Source organism: Tamandua tetradactyla, chromosome 6, assembly GCF_023851605.1.
Source record: "Tamandua tetradactyla isolate mTamTet1 chromosome 6, mTamTet1.pri, whole genome shotgun sequence".
Lineage (NCBI taxonomy): Eukaryota > Metazoa > Chordata > Mammalia > Pilosa > Myrmecophagidae > Tamandua > Tamandua tetradactyla.
The window spans coordinates 180,161,332-180,185,842 of NC_135332.1; positions in this window are offsets into that span (position 1 = coordinate 180,161,332).

Below are 24,511 nucleotides of genomic sequence, written 5' to 3' on the forward strand. Positions count from 1 at the left end.
ATCTCTTCTCTTCCTCTAGCTTTATGGGCAGGCACTGTTTTCTACTGTTACTAATGTCCATTTTTGCTCTATCAGCTTTCAAATACTTGTGTCATCAATTATATGTGACTTGAGCCCCTCTATCTGAAGTTCTTAGTATGGCTTCCATTATCCTGGCTGAACTCTGATCCAGCTTTATAGGGACCTCTTATTCTCACAATCACCCTATCCACTAATTATGATTAGTCTTATTTTATACTTTAGAAAAGTAAGGATCAGCTAAGCTGAGCTATCTACTTTTCAAGGTCAGAGATGGACTTTTTTCCCCAGGACTAACCACTTTCTAAATCCATGCTAACTTCACAGGAACATTTGGTTGGCTTTTAACTTACGCTTTCAAGAACTTACATATTCAAAGCTGGTTGTCTTATTTAAATTGTCCCTTCAGTTCTCCATTCTTATTCTCAAAATGTTTCAGCATTGCACCTCATTTTCTTTTACATTTCATTAGTGGTAGAATATCTTCAATCTTTTACAAATATGTGTGTTTAAGAAAAAGCTGATAGACCTATGTCTTAAGGATAAGATGATCTTATTAGACTTGAAAATATCATTGAAATTAAACACATGATATACTCCAAAATGACAAAAATGCATTTCCTGTGAGATGCATGAATTGTCTCTGAATTAATTTACTGAACTCCAGTTAAGTAGCTAAATCTGAGGTAGAAACACTGGATTGCAAAGACAGTTACTAAAAAGGAAACATTGTACATGGTTTGGGTGGATAGTTTCTGTTTGGAAGTGTTTCCATTTGCTAAAGCTGCTGCAATGCAATATACCAGAAACAGGTTGGCTTTTACAATGGGGTTTATTAGTTCATAAATTTATAGTTCTAGGCCATGAAAATGTCCAAATTAAGGTATTAAGAGGAAGAATCCTTCTCTGAGGAATGGCTGCTGTCACCCGGGGTTCTTCTGTCACTTTGGAAGGCACATGGCTGGTGTCTGCTGGTCCTTAGCTCCCAGGGTCTATTGCTTTCAGCCTCTGGTTCCAGTAGCTGCCTTTCTGAGCTCTCTCCAAAATGTCTCTGGTGGTTTCTCTTTGAGCTCTCTCGCTTTTTTGTCTATTATCCTTTTTCTAAAGGATTCCAGAAAAGGATTAAGACCCACCTAGAGTGGGCTGCATCACATTTCAATTGAAATAACCTAATCAAAAAGTCCTACCCATGATAAGTTTGTGTCCACAAGAATAGATTAAAAGAACACGGCCTTTTCCGGGATACATAACAGCCCCAAACTACCACACTCTACCCTCTGGACCCCCAAAAGACATCATCTTTCTATATGCAAAATACATTCATTACATCACAATATTACAAAAGTCTTAAATAATTTCAGTAACAATAGTTCAGGCGTGGTCTGTCTTAAGGCAACGTTTCCTTCTGGCTATGGACCTGTGAAACTTAGAACAAGTTATCTGCTTCCAATACACAAAGGAGGGACAGTCATAGGATGAGCATTCCTATTGCCATAAGGAGAAATGGAAAGGAACACAGGGGTCACCGGACCCAAACAGCTCCGGAAACCAGCAGGGCATGCTTCATTATATTTCAGGTTCTGAGAGTCATCCTTAGAATGACGTTTTATCCTTGTGGGTTTGGAAAGTGGTAGTCCCACCCTCTCCAAAGGCTTCTGCAGCTGCCCTTCTCTCTGCAGACACTGGGGAGGGTTCAATCCTGCCAAACACTGGGAGGACCTCCATGTTTGCATCCTGGCTTCCTCAAGCATCTGGGCAGCACCCACATGGGGCACAGGCTCTGGCCCTCTGAATGGCCAGGTCCTGGCCAGGCCTTCCCCAACCCCTGGGAATGTGCTCTGCCCTCTTTGAAGCCTGGGGCAGCAGCACTTTTCCCAAGCAGTGGGGTGGCCAAGCGCCCCCTTTCCCAGGCATCTGAACGCCTGGGATGTCGACACTCTGAGTGAAAGAACCTGGCCTTTTCGGGCATACCTAACACCTCAAAACTACCACAAAGTAATTTGAAAGAGACAAAATTAAGTTAATGTGTGTTTCATAAATATTCATGTTACTCCGTGTATGTGACAGATACATGTCACTGGGGCTGCATCTGAGAATGAAAAGGTGGGTGAACCTACGTGGATGTTCAGACACAAGCTCCGGGTTGCAGCTGATGGAAAATGCTGGGAGCAAAGAAGCATGCAATTAAGTTCTACAGCCAAGCATCATTTTCATCTTATTCTGTCTGTCAATACTGAACAACAGTGATCCACTCCCACAGTCCTCCTTTACTAAAATGTCATTCTTCACCCTCTTTTCAGGAATTGTGCACTGCAATTCATCTTTCTAAGGGATGCAAATAAAAAGGCGAGCAGAAAGGGTGTCTGGCTTCGTTTAATAAGTAAAGGGATGCAGCTTTCACAGTCAAGGCCCCGGGAAGGTTTGGATGCCAACCTGCCTTTCTGAAAGCTGCTCCTGCAGCTTTCAGTGCTGGTTAGCCTCTTAACAACTTCATCTGACACTAGGAAGACACAGCTTGTGGAGGGAAGAGGAGCGAAGCCACCAATAAATAAGGGCATGAGGAGACAGGCAGAAGGAGTCTGGTTTCTTGGGAAATGTTTTGTTACAGAAAAGTGGGCAGACATGATGAAAATCGAAAGGAACAGCAGTGAAAAGTAGGAAAAGAGACAAAAGAGAGAAACTGTTGATGCCTTGGAGGGTTTCTCAGCCATGAGCAACAGGTTGAAAGAGGATCTGCTTTCCCAAGTGAGGCACGCCTGAGAAACGTGGATTTTAATGAGGAAGAAGTTCTGGCAGGGTTGGAGGGGAGGTGATCTACTGAGTGGGGAGGGCTCATTTTCTGAATAAAAAGTCAGGCTGTTCCTTAGGGAGGCCCTAATGGAACAGAGCACTGCTGAAAGCACGTTCTGGAAGTTGCTTAAAAAAAAAAAAACCTCGGTAGGAACACAGGTTAGGAAAGCAGTAAGCAGATTGGCCTAAGGTCACACTGTTACCTTACCCCTAAGCATTTTGCACAAGGACAGGCTGAGAGCTACTTTGTGTCTTCCCAGTACTTCAAAGTTCACCTGGTCCCAGGGGCAGCTGTGCCAGTGGTCCATGGACTGCAGTCAACTGACTGGCCAGTGAGCAATCCATGCTTAATTCTAATAATCCACCCTGCTATTCAGCGAAAGTCCTGGGAAACAATGAGCCACTGAATTATTCCTAGAATGTGCCCAGGCCAGGGCAAAGCCCTTTCCTGTGGAAGTCAGCGTGCATGGAGGATTTTACCCCCCTTATCTCCAGGGCACAGCCTGAGAACCTGGCTCAGTGGGACCCACTGGTTTCAACAGTGCCGAAGCTGGATGATGTTAACGGACCTGGCTGATGCCCCGAGACCAGCAAGCAGGTGGCCCAGTGGCCGCTGCCCAGCTTCCCAGTCTGGATTGCTCCACGCAGGCTGGCGCCAGATGCTCCACATAAATCACTCCTGCAGGGCTCCTGCTCTCCCACTGCTGATGGGGCAGGTCCCTGTGCCTGGGCGGTTGCCTAGCAGAAGCATAAATGCTGATAATCAGGACAGTGACAGACAAATGTGGCCTCCGAGAGTGACCATATTGGCCTTGGTACCTACTTAAGGAAAATTCAGTGACGTTCCCTCTCTGCTGTGCAATTCTTCTATCAAAGTGGATAAAACGCTTCACAGCTCCTGGTTTCCCATTTTCTCTCCCCAGTGCAACCGTTAGGCATCCAGGAGAGCAGCCCTGACTCCCTCACATGCTCTTCACTCCCTGGAGAAAGTTCTTCATGCTTCTGTCCACATGTCCCAGAATTAGTTGCCTTGTCAATAGGAAAGAAAAGGTATGGGAGTTGGAGTTAGACAAAAGTGGGTTTGGAGTCCAGCTGTGGTACTTAGGAGGTGTGTGGTGGAGGGACGTCACCTAACCTCACTGTGAACAGTTCCCTATGTAACCAGGAGTTTTGCGGATTAAGAGAGTTTGTGTTTAGAACACGACGGAGCACGTGGCAAGCCCTCTGCCAAGCTTAGACGCTGTCCACAGAGGTGGGTTCTCAGGCTCAGGCTCAGCTCACCTTCTTCCTCAAATGTGCCCACATACAAAAGGGAAAATCAAGGAAACCGGTGCTCGCTGTGTACCTATGCAACCACACCAAAGGACTTAGAACACTGACTTCATGCTTAAGGTCTGAAGTCCCACCTCCACCAGTTTGGAGAGACTCCTGGAGCTCCCTGCTTTCCTGTCTCAGATGCGTGAAACCATGATGGCCTCATGCCCTTGCTTTGAATTTCTGGGAATACTTGGTATTCCACAATTAAGTACAGAGTAGACTCCTGGTTTCAGATATGTTTTCTTCAAGATAAGCAATGATCCTTCTGTTCTTGGTTTCCAATTTTTTTGTTTGTTTTTTTAACAAATCAGAGGTAGATTTTCTATTTCATTTTCTTCATCATTAGTGTGTGTGTGTGTGTGTGCATGCACATGTGGAGAGAGAGAGAGTAGTTTGATAAATCACTCTGTAGGGTTTTAACCCTAATCTGAAACCTAACCTTAACCTAACCTGAGCATAAGGTAGTGCTACAGATGAGAGACAGAAAGTTCAAAATGTTAACTTGCACTAAAAGAACTGTGTCCTTGGTCAGTGTCAGTCCTGGACTTCACTTCAGCACCTAAGATTCAACAAATCAAATACAGAACTCCCCATCTTACCTTGCACACTTGGTTTTATCCCAGTAGCCCCCATTTCAGCGAGCCAAATGGATGCTCAGTGTGAAACATCTGGGAATAATCCTAGATATCTCCCTCTCTTTAATACCCCAAATTCAGAATACCACTATTAAATGCTTTGGTTTTTAAAAAATTTTTTAAAACCATTTTTATTGTTATATGTATAAATATATATATATACAAGAAAAATATATATACAAAGAAAAGAAAGAAAAAACAATGATTTTCAAAGTATTCTTCAACACGTAGTTACAGAACAGATTTCAGAGTTAGTTATGGGCTACCATTCCACTATTTCAGATTTTTCCTTGGGCTAGAAGAAATATTTTTTTCTTTTTTGTAAAAAATAACATGTATACAAAAAAGCAATAAATTTCAAGGCACATCTTGCAACAATTAGTCATAGAACAGATTTCAGAATTTGGTATGGATCACAACACAATTTTTGGTTTTTATTTCTAGCTGCTCTAAGATACTGGAGTCTAAAAGAAATATCAGTATAATGTTTAGCAATCATGTTTATTTGTTAAGCTCTACCTTTTCTATATAACATCACCATCTCCTTTGATCTTGATCCCACTGTTCAGGGGTATTTGGGTTATGCCCATTCGAACTTTTTCATGTTGGAAGGGTTGTAGATAATATGGGATAGGGGGATGGAACTAGATGATGCTTTGGAAAGGCTGTCCCCTCTACATTTCAGGGCTTATTTAGTTCAGGGACTCATCTGGAGGTTGTAGGTTTCTGAAAAGTTACCCTAGAGCATGGAACCTTTGCAGAATCTTATATAATGCCATAAGCATTCTTTAGGATTGGCTGGAATAGTCCTGGTTGGGGTTTGGCAAGTCATGATAGGTAGCAATGTCTAACTGAAGCTTGCATAAGAGTGACCTCCAGAGGAGCCCCTCAATTCTATTTGAACTCTCTCTCTGCCACTCACACCTTATTGGTTACACTTCTTTCCCCCAATTTGGTCAGGATGGCATTATTGATCCCATGGTGTCAGGACGGTGCTTTGGGTTTTGCCTCCTGAAATGCACGCACCATTCTCCATGTCTGCAAACTCTCTCCTGCTGCAAACTACCATAAACTCAAACCTCACCTTCTGGAATGGTCTTCTGCTGCTTCTTCTTTCTTTCTTTTTTCTTTTTTTCTCTTTTGCCCCTCCTTTTCTACTTCTGGACTAGAGAACAGTGAGCTCTTAAAAACACAAACCCAACCATGCCATTTCCTGCCTTAAAATGGTCTCCTACTGCTTTAAGAGAAGGTCAAAAACCTCAACCTTCCTGCACAAGCAATCCTGGTCCCTTCCTCACCAACAGCAGGGGATGACGCATCTTATCATCTCCTACCCTGCTGCCACCTTGGATTTCCTTTCATGCTTTCATTGCACTGTGAGGAACTTTGTATACATTATTTCCATCACTTGAGGATATAATCTCACTTTCCAACACTGTATATTCATTTATTTTCCATCTATCTCTCAAAACTCAGTTACCTTTCAAGGAAATTTTGCTGCTCATCTCAGACCAGGTTAGGACACCAGGGCACCCCTACTTCTGCTTTCTCATAACTGGGATCAAGTAGTTGAATTTAGAGAATTTTGGATTAGTTTACTTTTTAATGTCTCTCTCCTGGTGCAATGTAAATCATATGACATCAGGATATGTCTAACTTGTTTCATTCACAATCCCCAGTGCAAAGGCCTGGCACATATTTGGAAAACCCTATTGACATTTAACCTAAATTATATTGAAAAATTGCATAGGGATAATTGTTAAAATTAATCCACCCTGTCCAATGACCTCATAACAATTTTTGTCTATGTCTTGGTTACCTGGAGGTTTTATCATTTGTAAAGTGGTGGTATTAAAGATTAGCACTTCACAAGATTATTATATGAATTTCATAAAACCATGCATGTGTAAATGGTAATCCATTATTCAAATGTAATGAGTATTAGAATAAGTCAATTAAACATATATATGTATTTAAATGTTTTAGTTCAAGTCTTCGTGTCTATGATTTCCATAAATTCTTCTTTTCAGTGTGATCCATTTCAAGATAATGACAATGAAGTAAAGGCATTGGACTATGAATTTGAGGCCTACGATTTAAGAAAAAATTGTTTATGACAATAGGATATAATACCAGAGCTTTCCCATCCTGGTATGTCCAGGAACATGCCTGGTCAATAATAATCATCAGGGTCCTTCAGGAAATGAGCAGAGGTATCAGGAGCCTTATAAGGTAGAGCGACCTGCATCAAAGTCCTTACTGGAAGACCTGGTTCTCACCAATGAAGAACACATTTAAAGGACCACATGCCTATACCCTGTCCAGAGCAGTGAGGAAAAAGAAAGATGAATACATCAGTCATCCTAGACTAAGTTAAGAATAACTTTAAAGGACTTTGTGGCAATCAACAAATTTAATTTCTCATTCATGCTCGTGCCCACTGTGGACGGCCTTTGATTCTGCTCCACATCCTCCTCATTCTGGGACACAGATACAGTGTAGCTCCCACTGGGTTTTGCCTTCTGGGACACAGATACAGTGTAGCTCCCGCTGGGTTTCGCCTTCTGGGACACAGATACAGTGTAGCTCCCGCTGGGTTTTGCCTTCTGGGACACAGATACAGTGTAGCTCCCACTGGGTTTTGCCTTCTGGGACACAGATACAGTGTAGCTCCCACTGGGTTTTGCCTTCTGGGACACAGATACAGTGTAGCTCCCACTGGGTTTTGCCTTCTGGTGGTGGAGGGAAATAAAACCATGATGGCACTATGTAATGTCCATGCGCTTTGTCCTGAGCAAGCAAATATAATCAGAAGTGCCATGTACCACTTCTCTGCAGTTATGAGCCATATGTAGAGGCCAAACAGTTTGAACAAAATATACCTCAGATATTAAATGAGATACCTCAGATATTAAATGAGATAAAATGTTAAATAATTTGACAAATGATTGGGTTTGTAGCAAGTCGTCAGGAGATAGCATAGAAAAATTGGCTTGGACATAATGAGGTTGTTCTGTCTGTTTTTGTTGTTTTGCTTTTCTTTGTCTATGTATCCATGCTTAAAGCCGGTGGTACATATGGAGAATATTAAGAGCCAAGCAGCTGATGAAAATCTTTTAGAGAGGGAATTCTTCACCATCATCGGTCAGTCATTGTCTGCTATGTGACATTCCCTCCACTGGCACAGGTGGTGGCCCAGCCTCCTCTCTGTCACCCTTCAGACTTCTCCAGGGCTCACTCCTCACCCTCTCCAGAATCCTTCCCTACCATCCCCAGCCTGGGATAGAACCATTCCCTGATGCCCCCCATCTGGGATATGGACCCCATTTGCTGCTCCCAGGGCAGCCATGTCGTCTTCCCCCAAAGTACATGCCAAACATCTACTTTCTGAAAATGTTATGCCCTTAGATTATGCATTTTCAGAAAGGCAATGTTGCCCCAAAGAGGGCTAACATAGTTTCTTGGGGTGCAAATAGCTTAGATATTACAATGACATTACTAGCCTTATTTCACAGTGCCTAGCATATGTTAGAGACTGAATAAATTTGAATAAGGGAATAGATAAATAAAGTCCAAGTTTGAGATCTTTGGAAAAGAGAATCAGAGTAAGCAAGATTCAGTGGGGAGTTGATCCTGGAAATAACCCAAATGACCCCATTTACCTCAGATCCAGATTGCTTCTATAGGGTCTGTTAGGTGAAGCTGGCAAGCACGGCTTCTGGGGCTTCTTCCAATGTGGGGAGTGAGGGAAGGCAGGAACAAATAACTGGGAAGCGGCTGTTAAGTATGAGGTGGCTTTTCTCATTTTAATCACCTGAGAAAGAAGAACACAGCTCCTCTGTGTTTCCATCTTGATAATTCTGCACATACAGCTGCCCTGCCAATTGCCTTGGATGCGGTGGTAAAAGGATGCAGAACTTTAGGAGTTGTTAATAAGCTTTGATACATGTGAAATCAATGTTTCTTGGCCTAATTTGAAAGCACATTTCGTCTTTTGTAATGAGAGACAGTCATGAGGTTTGAAATGCCAAGTGTTTTCTCTTAGGGGAGGAATTTAAACTTTAATGAGGGTCTTTTGGTTTTGAGTGGCTGAAAGATTTCCAGATGATGACATCACTATGGGAAAATACCTTCGCAGGAGGGGATGGTTAGAGAAATGGAAACATTGCTGGGGAAGCATGTGGGAAATTTGGATTTCATTCCACGGTGGCCAGCAGCTCATTGTGTGTGTCCAGGAAAGTCACTTTGCTCCCAACTTTTATAGGGTTTTAGTAGTGGAAACTGATAACACTGATTCAGCAAATATTGAGCCCTAGAGCTGAGCCAGAATCCATGCTGGACTCTGGATGTGAAAGCTTCTTGTCAAGTATAAAGTAATGTCAGTAGTAGAGTCTTAGACAAAGAACATATTTTATCCAATTTTCCTGCATCACAAATTCTATTATCTTCACTCAAACAGGCCTTACATTTAAAATCCTTTGCCAACTAACATACATTTATAAATTAAATTTACTTACCATTTTGACTCTAATATTTCACTTGTAAAATGAGGGTAAGGGCATTATAAACATTTTAAAATTCAAGGGAAATAATGTCCACTAATAGAAAAGACACAATCAACAAATAGGTATCCACACTAATCAAAACGAAGCAAGAGTACCCACACTAATATCCACACTAAAAAAAAGAAACAATAATATCCATATTAATTAATTAATACGTTCCAGGTCTGAATTTTTCTCTTCTAAGCCATGCTATAGGATATGCTTAGTCTATAATAAATTTTAATATCTATTTAAGTTAAAAACTATTTTATGTTTTGATGTTTCCATTCAGTCCATTCTATATGTATATTTTATATAGTTTAAACATAATGTGCATGCAATTTTATCTACTTTTCAATTTTAGACATTATAACAGGTTCATTTCCTTTATGTCTGTATGTTCTGTATAATTATTGCAATTCCTGCACAAGCTGCAGTCTGCCAGTCCCCTCCCTGCCAGCTGTATGCACTTTGGGTTTTGATATCAGGTGTCGTGCTATGATGAACATCCCCCTCTATCTAGCTTTCCTTCTGATAGAATTTTCTTTTCAGTTTCTCAAAAACAAGATTACTGCAGCACATATTGGTATGACTTTTTACACTGTCAAATAATTTTCTTGAAGAAATGTATCGCTTTACAGGAAACCATAGCAAACTCACCTTGCATTTACCAAAATTGACATTTCCATTTATTTCAAAAACCACTCATTAGAATAATCAAAACATTTCTGGTAGATAGTTAATGTTGTTTTAATTCCACGTTTTTATTATTATGGTATTTAACCCATACAAAGTTGTGATAGTTATTGCCAAGAGGAAATAACTTAGCATTTCAATTAGGGGATTTTTCAAAGTCAATATGTGATTGACTTTTGTCCTTTTAAGTGATTGAAAATAACTCCAGGTTCCCACTCAATAATTTCATGACCACCAGTTGTGGCCTTGCTTGGGAACTACTGAAGTACTGCTAAGCTCCTATGTAAAACTTTCAACTCATTGTATGTTTGATCTGGAAGGAGCATCCTACACCAATCTGTTCTATGCCTTTATTTTAAAGACTAAGAAGCCACAACTTAAAATGAAAACATTCTCACCCAAATAGTTTTAGGCTGGTCAAGAGCAGTTACCCAGGTTGCAGACAGTGTTTCTTTTTCTTTTTTTTTCTCTTTTAAAAATTTTTCTGACTTGTTTTGTTTTGTTTTTTGATTGTTTTTTGTTGCTGTTGCTCTGTTTCATTTTGCAGACAGTGTTTAAAAATCTGTGTTAGGTATTGTACTCTTAATTGTGCCTAATGACAAAGAATATACCTTGGCCTATACTTTAAGATTAAAGACACAGCTTGCTGTATCGCCATCTCCTGCCAACCCTTGTTGCAGATTGCAGATGGGACAGAAGAAGTCTCCCCAGATGGCATGCGCCCAAATGCCACCTGCCCAGCAGTGGTTGGCTTTCACTTTCAGAGCATCAGGGAGATAAAAGTCCACAGCGATCCCTAGGGGTCAACTGAAGTGAGGAACTATCTGTTTTTCTTCTTTTTCTGCAAAACAATTCTTTTGATAGTGAATTTCAGTCTTTTTGCCAGCAACAGCTCAGCTACAGATAGACACTAATGCCTCTGCTGCCCCAGAAAGGAGACACAGTACCTTCTCGCAAGAGTCTACCTACCTGCAGTTGGAGTTCGTATCCGTCATCTGCAGAAGTGTCCAGCTGCTTCCCTTCTTCAATCCTCATGACCAAGGCACCATCTTTACTCAAAAGTTCAAACCAATTATGTTATCATCAAATCTATTTGTTATACAATTAGGTCTAAAGAATTGTCTCATTTAGTCTTCAGTGTGATAATCCTAAGTGTGTCTCATCATAGGAATCATGATTCAATTCCAGAATCAGCGGGATTTTTCGTGGGTTTCCCTCAGCACCCGAATGTCGTACAGCAAGGCCACACTTCCCGGTCCCTTATCCAAATCTCCTTCCTCTCTACCATGCAACGCAAAGATCGACAAGACATTGGATTTCACAGCAAGCAAGCAGTGACAATTTCTCCAAAACTCGTACATATCTTTCCTAAATTGCAATATTTTGTTAAATAAAATCTGATGATACTCATTAAAGTAGATAGCATCTCTTTTCTCATATTTCTAAAGGCCATTGGGTAAAATTTCAGAGCATTTCTTTTGGTGAAGCTTGTACTCTTTAGCCATTAGCTCAATGACTAAGAAAATGTGCTTTGTAGAGACAGATGTGAACTCAAAACTAAACTTTCCTACTGTGGAAACTTGTCAATTGACCTCTATCTTCTGCTTCCTCATCTGGAAATAGGGGTAGCTTGTTCCTGACTTAATGAGAGAATTAATTGAGTTATTGTTAGTGAAGTCCTTAGCGCATCACCTGACCTCATGCAAAGTACGTGCTAATCAAAGAGTTGCTAATAATAATACGTATATTTCAGGTTTTTGTTTTTATTAAACACACACAAATGCCACACACATACACCACACATGCACACCCATCCCTCTTCCTCAACTCAAATCTTTCCTAGTTCTCATATTCGGATTCCTCTTCCATTCAATTGACTCGCAAATCCCATGAAAGTAAATTATTGGATTCAAAAAAGATGAAATTATACCTCATGGGAATCAGGTGACAGAACAGCCTAAAATATATGACGAAGCAGATATATTTAAAATATATAAATAGATAACATAAATAATAGAGTCCACAGAATAAGTATAGGATACTATGAACTGTAGTCATTGAACGAACAACAATCATCATAATAATAAAGATGCTGATAATGATAAAAAAACAACTGAATAGAGGGATTGAAGAGTAAACACAAAATAGTGAAAAGGAAGGTGAGCATGGAAGAAACCACTCAGACCCACTGTGACAAGGAGATGGAATGTTGGAGGGAATTGAGGTTTTGACCATGGAATGGAAAAGATAAAATGCAAATAATCAAAACAAAACAAAAAAACCACTGAGATCTAGCTTTTCCTTCTCTTCTGTTTCTTCTCCTTACCCTTTTTCTCTATCATGTAATACCCCTGTGGCTATTTTTAGTTGACCCTTTATAGTTTGTGAAACTATATGTATATGTAGTATCTCATTGGATTGTCACACCAAATCTTTGATGTAATTGGAATTGGAACATATTTATCTCCATTTCACAGGTAAGTTAACTGAGACTCTCCAAGAAGGTGATTACAGAATGTGTTAGGACCAGCGCCCACTTTCACATATTCAAAACCTAGTTGTAGGGTGTTGCAATGGTGGCTTAGTAGGCAGAATTCTCATCTGCCATCTGAGAGGTGCAGGTTTGAATCCTGGTGCCTGCCCATGAATGGTTTTGAAAGCCATTCAAAGATGACCCAGTACATATGGTTCATATTTCCAGGGCTGTGAAGATTAAATGTGATGAAACTAAAAAAACTTCAGAGATCTGTGCAAATGTTAACATGATTCTGATGCCCGTGTGACTAATTAGAAATGATTATTGTACACTGGCATATTTTTGGTGATAATGATGATCCATTTGGTTATATTCCTTGTTTTACCACGTGTCATTTGCAGGTTCATGTGTCAACTTGGCCAGGTGGTGGTGCCTGGTCTTCTGGTTGGGCAAGTGCTGGCCTGTTTGTTGATATGAGGACATTTCATGGACTTAAACCATGAGCACGTTGGCTGCATCCACAGCTGATTGCATTTGTAATCAGCTAAGGGGAGTACCTTCTGCAATGAGTGATACTTAATCTAATCACTGGAAGGCTTTTAAGGAAGATTCAGAAAAGACAGTCACTCTTCCTGCTTCAGCCAGTGAGCCTCTCCTGAGAGCTTATTGAAGACCTTCCTCAGAGCTGCCAGCTTGTGGCCTGCCCTGCAGATCTTGGACCCTACCTCCCCATGGTTACGTGAGACACTTTAATAAATTTTAAGTTTACGGGTATCTCCTACTGATTCTGTTTCTTTAGAGAAACCTAGCTAATACACCATGTTTGATTCATAATTCTGCTCCTCCAGTTCACTCACCTTTGTAACCTCTGCTGAGCCCAGCAGGAATGTACAATCATTCTTAGAGCCTCGGGACAGTCTGGTCCCGTTCCAAACAGTCATGCCACCTAAACACTGTGCTCTTTATATCTTCACATTATCTCCTCTTCTGTCCTGAATTTCTCACATTGACTCACCAAGATCCCTCTAAGACCCTGTCTAGATCTTCTTGTTTCTGGTTTTATGACTTATTTTTCTGAACACCGTCTAACCTCATTTCTCAGATTCTCAGCACAACTTCTCTGGCCCATGGTTTTTCCCTTTAATTATGATCTTGTACATGTTCTGGCTTTGTTCTTATTAAGCACTTGGGATAAATTAAATGCCAGTGCAACTCCTAAAATTTCAGGGTTTAAAATGATTATGGAAACATATGCATAACCTCATATATTTTCCATTATGCCTGTTATATTGACTGACTTAAAAAATATTCCTAAACACGGGAGCTCACTACTGTGTAAGATAGTATTTTTCATTGCTGCGTAGACCTATTGGATAGAGAGTAGAAATGTATTTAATTATATAACGGTGTTTCCTTCTTCCTGGAATGCTTTTCCTTGCTTATCTGACTTTCCCAAACTCTTCAGTCTTCCAGTCTCAGGTCTCTATGCCCTCAACAAAACCCAGACATTCCTCTTCATATCCTTCTTGAATGAAGGGTGAATAAATGAATGACTAAGTTGAATGCACAAATGAATGAAAGGAAATCCTTGTCTCTAAATGTGGTTCTCTAAGCAATTTGCCTATGCACCTGGAAAATGTGATATTCTCTGCTGAATAAATTAAACAGAAAAAAATATGCCAATGTACCATACCGAGTGTATCCTTTATGCATGAGACCATAATGGATAAGATGACCTCTAATTTAAAAATCACATTTTAAAAAGTACAAAATGATGTACTCAAGGTTTGCAACAGAGAAAATGCCACTGTAATAGCCATCTGCACTGTGAAACCACTAAACTAGATTAAGTCTGACATTAACAAGAATTCTAATGAGGTATTACCTAGTGGAATCACAGATGAGACCCCAGAACTCAAGTTCCTAAAATGCCAACAGGATAACATAGGCCCCAGTGAAAAAAGAGAAAGCTGGAAATATTTTTATTTTTATCTGTTGGGCCAAGTAGTTTTATGAAAATTTCAAAGCACAAGCACGGAGAAAAAGTGAAAGCAAAGTAAACACTTTGATTCCACAAAAAATGGAAACTGCAGTCTATCAGTCAAACTTTGTAGGGCCTTGTTTGCAGTTCTTTGTGAAGAAAAATATACTTGTCAAAATGCTATGATATTATTAGTATAAAAATTACCATTTATATAGCATCAGCTTAATGCAGGCACTTTGGCACTCTGTGAAGTGTCTGATCCTCACAATGCACTGTGTTGTTATGCTCATTTCATAGATGAGGAATAAGAGGTTCAGAAAGGTTAAGTTACATGCTTAGAATCTCATAGCTGCACAAAGTAAACAGAGATAATGAAAGAATGCAGTGCTTTGCTGCGTCACATTGCTTTCTTATTACTGTAGGAAAAATCCTACTGTTTTACTCAATCTGAGACTAGGTAATGAAATTCAGATGGTATTTGATTATGGTTATCCAGGCACGCTGATGGAGGGAGATGACAGGGCCTGTGATTAATTTGGCTACCTGCACAGTCAGGTGAAAGACGTGGTCTGCTGCATTCCTTCCCTCCTCCTCGTACTATGGATATGGCTCTTGTATCAAGCACATGATTCATCTACTCACTAATAGCTGTAAGTGTCTTAGTCCCAATAAGGCAATAGATCTAAGTGATCTCCTATCTCCTCATACGTGAGCTCTGGGAGATAGGGACTTGGTCCACTTTTATGAGTGAAGTATATAAGCCAATGGGAGTTTAAGTTTTTTCCAGGACCAAATCTATGAAGTAGATACACCCACTAGTCAACCTCCCCACCTGCTTCATTAAGGGCCTAATAAGTGTAAAGCACATTGTCAAACACAGCCAAAGAACGCAGGTGTTCTGCAATCAAGAAGAATCAGGCTATCTTCTAGTGGCATTTTGACTAAGAATTTAAGTAGGTTTGAGTTTTATCAGCCCGGTGTGGAGAGAGTTTCTATGAAGAAGAGGCAGCCCCATGGACGCCTGGCTTGTGCAGTTGCACAGCGGCTCACGCTGAGAAAGGTGAAGTGCTTGGTTTAATATACTGTGGTTGCTGGTGTGAAATTCATAAAACATTTTGAAATTGGGCCTCACGTTTTCACTTTGCACAGCCAGTCTTGGGTAGCCTCTGATCTGTGCCTTGCCTCGAGTCCATCGGGAGGATTTGCTTAGATGGAAGTCAGAGCAGAATAGGCTGGTGACAGAAGCAATCTAACACCAGGAAGAATCAGACGACTGAATGAGAGGCAATTACTACTCAAACTCCTGGGTAGAGATGATCTGCAGAACCTAAAGACATGTAACATGCATACTATAAATTTAAATGTTCCATGACAACTTTGATTATACAAAACCCATTTTTGTGATTTTTGTCAACTGCTGTGAAAATTCTCATATCAACAACAAAAAAGAATTATATAATACCCATCTGTATACCACCACCTAGATTCACCAACTGCTAATACTTGAAGATGCTTGGAGTGCTGACAGATAGAGCAGATTCAGTTGAAGATTCAGAGCCCAGCAGATGGTATCCTGCACCTTCACATGCGATGCTAAGCAAGCCATACCCCAGAGTTCTGTCCTGGAGGAGCTAGGTGAAGGCCCACAGATGCTTAGAGAGGAAACCACTGGCATCGGAAGCCAGTAGAAACAGAACTGGGAACAAGGACCAACAGATGCCAGCCATGTGCCTTCAGACATTGGCCTTTCTTGAGTTAACGTATCTTTTTTTGGATGCCTTAGTTTGGATTTTTCATGGCCTTAGAACTGTCAACTTGTAACTTAGTTGATTCCCCCTTTTAAAAGCCACCTATTTCTGGAATGCTGCATTCTAGCAGCATTTAGCAAATGAAAACACCCCTGTTCTTGAGGAAGAGGATTTTTCTGTCCCTTGCTGTCACCAGGGACAGGACCCTGTGGTGGCCTGCCACAAGAGTGAGGGACAGAAGCCAGTATTTCTTGTGTATACAGAGTGATTTACAGTTCTTTATGGTATTTTATCAGCTTCTTCTTTCTCTAATGGCCAGGGACATTGAGCATCTCTTCATGTGCCTTTTGGCCATTTGTATTTCCTCTTCTGACAGGTGTCTGTTCAAGTCTTTTTCCCATTTTGTAATTGGGTTGGCTGTCTTTTTGTTGTTGAGATGAACAATCTCTTTATAAATTCTGGATACTAGACCTTTATCTGATACGTCATTTCCAAATATTGTCTCCCATTGTGAAGGCTGTCTTTCTACTTTCTTGATGAAGTTCTTTGATGCACAAAAGTGTTTAATTTTGAGGAGTTCCCATTTATTTATTTTCTTCTTCAGTGCTCTTGCTTTAGGTTTAAGGTCCATAAAACTGCCTCCAGTTGTAAGATCCATAAGATATCTCCCAACATTTTCCTCTATCTGTTTTATGGTCTTAGACCTAATGTTTAGATCTTTGATCCATTTTGAGTTAACTTTTGTATAGGGTGTGAGAGATGGGTCTTCTTTCATTCTTTTGCATATGGATATCCAGTTCTCTAGGCACCATTTATTGAAGAGACTGCTCTGTCCCAGGTGAGTTGGCTTGACTGCCTTATCAAAGATCAAATGTCCATAGATGAGAGGGTCTATATCTGAACACTCTATTCGATTCCATTGTTCGATATATCTATCTTTATGCCAATACCATGCTGTTTTGACCACTGTGGCTTCATAATATGCCTTAAAGTCAGGCAGCGCGAGACCTCCAGCTTCGTTTTTTTTCCTCAAGATGCTTTTAGCAATTCGGGGCACCCTGCCCTTCCAGATAAATTTGCTTATTGGTTTTTCTATTTCTGAAAAATAAGTTGTTGAGATTTTTATTGGTATTGCATTGAATCTGTAAATCAATTTAGGTAGGATTGACATCTTAACTATATTTAGTCTTCCAATCCATGAACACGGTATGCCCTTCCATCTATTTAGGTCTTCTGTGATTTCTTTTAGCAGTTTTTTGTAGTTTTCTTTACATAGGTTTTTTGTCTCTTTAGTTAAATTTATTCCTAGGTATTTTATTCTTTTAGTTGCAATTGTAAATGGGATTCGTTTCTTGATTTCCCCCTCAGCTTGTTCATTACTAGTGTATAGAAATGCTACAGATTTTTGAATGTTGATCTTATAACCTGCTACTTTGCTGTACTCATTTATTAGCTCTAGTAGTTTTGTTGTGGATTTTTCTGGGTTTTCGACGTATAGTATCATATCGTCTGCAAACAGTGATAGTTTTACTTCTTCCTTTCCAATTTTGATGCCTTGTATTTCTTTTTCTTGTCTAATTGCTCTGGCTAGAACCTCCAACACAATGTTGAATAATAGTGGTGATAGTGGACATCCTTGTCTTGTTCCTGATCTTAGGGGGAAAGTTTTCAATTTTTTCCCATTGAGGATGATATTAGCTGTGGGTTTTTCATATATTCCCTCTATCATTTTAAGGAAGTTCCCTGTATTCCTATCTTTTGAAGTGTTTTCAACAGGAAAGGATGCTGAATCTTGTCGAATGCCTTCTCTGCATCAATTGAGATGATCATGTGATTTTTCTGCTTTGATTTGTTGATATGGTGTATTACATTAATTGATTTTCTTATGTTGAACCATCCTTGCATACCTGGGATGAATCCTACTTGGTCATGATGTATAATTCTTTTAATGTGTTGTTGGATACGATTTGCTAGAATTTTATTGAGGATTTTTGCATCTGTATTCATTAGAGAGATTGGTCTGTAGTTTTCTTTTTTTGTAATATCTTTGCCTGGTTTTGGTATGAGGGTGATGTAGGCTTCATAGAATGAATTAGGCAGTTTTCCCTCCACTTCGATTTTTTTGAAGAGTTTGAGGAGAATTGGTACTAATTCTTTCTGGAACGTTTGGTAGAATTCACATGTGAAGCCATCTGGTCCTGGACTTTTCTTTTTAGGAAGCTTTTGAATGACTAATTCAATTTCTTTACTTGTGATTGGTTTGTTGAGGTCATCTATGTCTTCTTGAGTCAAAGTTGGTTGTTCATGTCTTTCCAGGAACCCGTCCATTTCATCTAAATTGTTGTATTTATTAGCGTAAAGTTGTTCATAGTATCCTGTTATTACCTCCTTTATTTCTGTGAGGTCAGTAGTTATGTCTCCTCTTCCATTTCTGATCTTATTTATTTGCATCCTCTCTCTTCTTCTTTTTGTCGATCTTGATAGGGGCCCATCAATCTTATTGATTTTCTCATAGAACCAACTTCTGGTCTTATTGATTTTCTCTACTGTTTTCATATTTTCAATTTCATTTATTTCTGCTCTGATCTTTGTTATTTCTTTCCTTTTGCTTGCTTTGGGATTAGTTTGCTGTTCTTTCTCCAGTTCTTCCAAGTGGACAGTTAATTCCTGCATTTTTGCCTTTTCTTCTTTTCTGATATAGGCATTTAGGGCAATAAATTTCCCTCTTAGCACTGCCTTTGCTGCATCCCATAAGTTTTGATATGTTGTGTTTTCATTTTCATTTGCCTCGAGGTATTTACTAATCTCTCTTGCAATTTCTTCTTTGACCCACTCGTTGTTTAAGAGTGTGTTGTTGAGCCTCCAGGTATTTGTGAATTTTCTGGCATTCCGCCTATTATTGATTTCCAACTTCATTCCTTTATGATCCGAGAAAGTGTTGTGTATGATTTCAATCTTTTTAAATTTGTTAAGACTTGCTTTGTGACCCAGCATATGGTCTATCTTTGAGAATGATCCATGAGCACTTGAGAAAAAGGTGTATCCTGCTGTTGTGGGATGTAATGTCCTATAAATGTCTGTTAAGTCTAGCTCCTTTATAGTAATATTCAGATTCTCTATTTCTTTATTGATCCTCTGTCTAGATGTTCTGTCCATTGATGAGAGTGGGGAATTGAAGTCTCCAACTATTATGGTATTTGTGTCTATTTCCCTTTTCAGTGTTTGCAGTGTATTCCTCATGTATTTTGGGGCATTCTGGTTCGGTGCGTAAATATTTATGATTGTTATGTCTTCTTGTTTAATTGTTCCTTTTATTAGTATATACTGTCCTTCTTTGTCTCTTTTAACTGTTTTACATTTGAAGTCTAACTTGTTGGATATTAGTATAGCCACTCCTGCTATTTTCTGGTTGTTATTTGCATGAAATATCTTTTCCCAACCTTTCACTTTCAACCTATGTTTATCTTTGGGTCTAAGATGTGTTTCCTGTAGGCAGCATATAGAAGGATCCTGTTTTTTAATCCATTCTGCCAGTCTATGTCTTTTGATTGGGGAATTCAGTCCATTAACATTTAGTGTTATTACTGTTTGGATAATATTTTCCTCTGCCATTTTGCCTTTTGTATTATATATATCATATCTGACTTTCCTTCTTTCTACACTTTTCTCCATACCTCTCTCTTCTGTCTTTTCGGTTCTGACTCTAGTGCTCCCTTTAGTATTTCTTGCAGAGCTGGTCTCTTGGTCACAAATTCTCTCAGTGCCTTTTTGTCTGAGAATGTTTTAATTTCTCCCTCATTTTTGAAGGACAATTTTGCTGGATATAGGAGTCTTGGTTGGCAGTTTTTCTCTTTTAGTAATTTAAATATATCATCCCACTGTCTTCTAGCCTCCATGGTTTCTGCTGAGAAATCTACACATAGTCTTATTGGGTTTCCCTTGTATGTGATGGATTGTTTTTCTCTTGCTGCTTTCAAGATCCTCTCTTTCTCTTTGACCTCTGACATTCTAACTAGTAAGTGTCTTGGAGAACGCCTATTTGGGTCTAATCTCTTTGGGGTGCGCTGCACTTCTTGGATCTGTAATTTTAGGTCTTTCATAAGAGTTGGGAAATTTTCAGTGAAAATTTCTTCCATTAGTTTTTCTCCTCCTTTTCCCTTCTCTTCTCCTTCTGGGACACCCACAACACGTATATTTGTGCGGTTCATATTGTCCTTGAGTTCCCTGATACCCTGTTCAAATTTTTCCATTCTTTTCCCGATAGTTTCTGTTTCTTTTTGGAATTCAGATGTTCCATCCTCCAAATCACTAATTCTATCTTCTGTCTCTTTGAATCTATCATTGTAGGTATCCATTGTTTTTTCTATCTTTTCTACTTTGTCCTTCACTTCCATAAGTTCTGTGATTTGTTTTTTCAGTTTTTCTATTTCTTCTTTATGTTCAGCCCATGTCTTCTTCATGTCCTCCCTCAATTTATCGATTTCGTTTTTGAAGAGGTTTTCCATTTCTGTTTGTATATTTAGCATTAGTTGTCTCAGCTCCTGTATCTCATTTGAACTATTGGTTTGTTCCTTTGACTGGGCCATATTTTCAATTATTTGAGCGTGATCCGTTATCTTCTGTTGGCGTCTGCGCATTTAGACAGATTTCCCTGGGTATTGGATCCAAAAGTTTGGAAGATTTTCCTGTGAAATCTCTGGGTTCTGTTTTTCTTATCCTGCCCAGTAGGTGGCGCTCGTGGCACACGTTTGTCTGCGGGTCCCACCAGTAAAAGGTGCTGTGGGACCTTAAACTTTGGAAAACTCTCGCCGTCCTGGGGGGTTCGCTAGCCGAATCGGCTTGAGCCGGCCCGGGGTCCGAACGCAGGGAGGGTTGCTGGTCGCTGCAGCCCGGGAAAGAGCCCGTCCGAATTTCCTAGTCGGCTCTGGGCGACAAGCGTGGCGGGAGGGCGCCAGCGGCAGCAGCCCGCCCGAGAGAGTGCACGTTCCCCGGGAGTCACGGGTTTGGAAGGGGCCTCCCCCACCTGTCACCATTCTCCGCGGCCTGGAGATTTCCGATCCAATTCTCTCAGTTGGTCCGGGGGGCTGCGCGTGGTGTGGGCGCCAGCCACCTTGGTTTCAGGGGACCGCCTCTCCAATTCTCCCAGCCGGCCCGGGAAGGGGGAAGGGAGTAACTCCAGCCACTTCCCGCCCCGCCCAGTGAGGCCCGCGCGCCTCGGCGTTCTCACCCGAGCTGCTTCTCTCAGCCAGCCAGCCGTTCCAGGATGGGGTACGCTGTCTTTTTTATCTCTGTTGTGGCTTTGGGCACTTTCTGTATCGTTTCTACTCCCCTAGTAGCTGTCCTGGAGAAGAAACTAAGATCCGCGCGTCTTACTAAGCCGCCATCTTCCAGGAAGTCTCTCTGTTCTTGCTATTGAAGTTAACTTGTTATCAAACCAAATATAATTGTTATAAGTTTAGGTTGTCAAAGTTTAACTCTATGGTAACTACACACACACACACACACACACACACACACACACACAGACACACCCATACACACACACATACACACACAAACAGATGAAAAATAAATCCAGAAAGAAATGAGAAAGCACTCAGTGTGGTACAACACAAGGAAGCAAATAAAAATAAAATTAGTTTTAATAGATGTGAGGAACAAGAAAGTTATAAGATGCACAAAGTCTAAATAGCAAAATGGCAGAAGAAAGACCTGTATTGTCAGTGGTGAGTTTAAACGCAAATAGGCTAAACTCTCTAGTCAAAAGGCAGGGATTGGCAGAGTGGTTAAAACAACATGGCCCAACTACATGCTGTCTGTAAGAGACTAACTTAGTCAATGATGCAAGTAGGTTGATAAGAGAAGGATGGAAAAAACTATACCATACCAGGAGTAACTAAAAGTGAGCTGGAGTTATTATACTAATATCAGAAAAAATGGCTATTAGGGACAAAGATGGTCATGCATATAGATAACAGGAATAATTCAGCAACATGAAGTAACAATTATGACTACACATGCTCTTAACAGCAGAGCCTCAAAATTTATAAAGCACCTAACGGCAGATTTGAAGTGAGAATTTGATTCTACATTAACTGTGGAAATTTTAACACACCACTCTCAACAATGGATAGAACATTTAGTCCATTGATCCATAAGGAAGAAGACAATTTTGGTAATACACTAAACCAGCTAGTCCTAACAGACATATATGGAACACAGCACCCAACAGAATCAGAGTACACATTCTCCTTGAGTACGTGTGATAGACCATTTGCTGGCTCACAAAACAGGTCTCACTAAATTAAAAAATATTGAAATGATACAATGTATATTCTCCCACAACAATAGAATGAAACTATATATCAATAATAGAGGGAGAAAGGGAAAATACATAAATATATGGAAATTAAGCAACAACTTGAGAATAACCAGTGGGTTAAGTAGAAAATCAGAAGCAAAATTGGGAAATATCTTGAGATAAATGAAAATGAAGATACAATATACTAGAATTTATGGAATGTAGTGAAGGCAGTACTGAGAAGGAAATTTATAGCTCTAGATGCTTACATTAAAACGAGAAAAAAGGACGACTTGGGGGGCTTCTGTGGCCAGACAAGAATTGTGCACCAGTCCAGACTGGCTGGAGGGCCAAGGCCACAGTGCAGAGCAGTGAGTCAAGTCTCCCAACCTGTGGAGGCTGCCCCTCCCTGGCCTGTGTGCCATCTGCGGGGACGCGTGCCAAGATGCCAGGTTTGCACTGACGGTCCATCACCAGTTGCGCTCACTTCTCATAAGTTATTTATAAAGAGGACTCACTTATGGGTTCTACTGGTTTGAGTGCATCTGAGCTGGATGACCGCTTTCCTGTATGTTCGACTGATTAATTGTCATAATAAACTTTGATGAGCTCCAAAAGAAAAGTCTCCCACTGACATGGCAGACAGTTTTGGAGTTACTTCCCTGTGGGAAAAAGAAGCAGTTTTTACTAAGTGCAAGGCAAGAAGAGTTCAGATAAGCTCCAATTGTGAATTTAATTAACAAATTTGAACTGCTGCATACAAGCTCTGAGCACAAATAAATCAGGAGCAAGCATAGAAGGAACCAGGAGGCCCCTCTTGACAGAGGGAGGCAGGGTTGAGGAAAAATTAAGAAAGAATGCTTTTGGAATTGGCTGAGTTCAGAATATTGGAAAAGGACTATGCCCCAAGAAAAGGGGTACACAGAGCCAGGTAACAACTTTGGCTCTTGATGGGCAAACCTGGGTGCTGGGGAATAGCTCTGTAAAGGATTCTTTTTCCTTTTTTTTTTTTTTTTTTTTTAAAAAACAACTCTTTAGCATCCCATTAAGGAAAGTCCCAAGCATTTTCGATTGTCAGCACTGTCCCAGGCAAGGATGGATTTAAGGGATACCTGAATGACAAAGTAAATAGGTGAAGGAGATAATTCCATAGAGGGCATATCTTCCCCAATGAAAGGTGGGGGCAGAGCCCAGCACAGGGGCCATCTGCCATTCAGATAATTCAGACTCCAAGGGCTAGAAAACAGGTCTTAATTCCACATTCTGCCTCAGCTATTGTCTCAGCTCTGCCCTGGCAGGAGCATGGTCTGCTGAGAATTATAGGCATCGTACCTCTGAGGATCTTCAAATTATATCTGATAAGGTTTTGCTACATTACCTTAGGATCCAGTGTGCAATGGTAAGTAAGCAAAGCTGCTACTTAACATATGTAACAAAACATTAAATGAAAATTAGTCTTGAAAGTCCACTAGAGCTGATGACCTAAAAATTGTGGGAAATGAGTTCTCTCCCTCTCATGTCTGTTTCTGCAAGACATGAACCCATTCACACTGCTGCAATTAAAGGTGAAAATATTGAAATCCTTAGGGTTTAATGCATTAAACTAAAGGTACCAATATTTACCTTAAAAAGCAAAAGGGTGCTAGATTTACTCTGATTAAATTAGTCCAAGATAAATAAGTATTCTTTATTTCTGTGGTCCAAACATGACAACATATAAGACTCTAGATTCTTATATCCTATGCTATAATACACTACTATTGATTTCTTCTTCAGCTTCTCCCTCTCCATTTTCATATAGCCATGATTAAAAAATAATAATAAGGCACATGCCAAATGAGTACGGATATTTTAATCCCTTTTGCACATTGTTAATGATGCTGTGAGCTGATTCTGATGACTAAAAGCCATTAGACTAAGGACTTCTTGAAACTTGCTCCCATTTAATGAGATTCTTCTGGGTAATTAAATATTTTTTTCTTCATATTGAGAAACTCCAAAT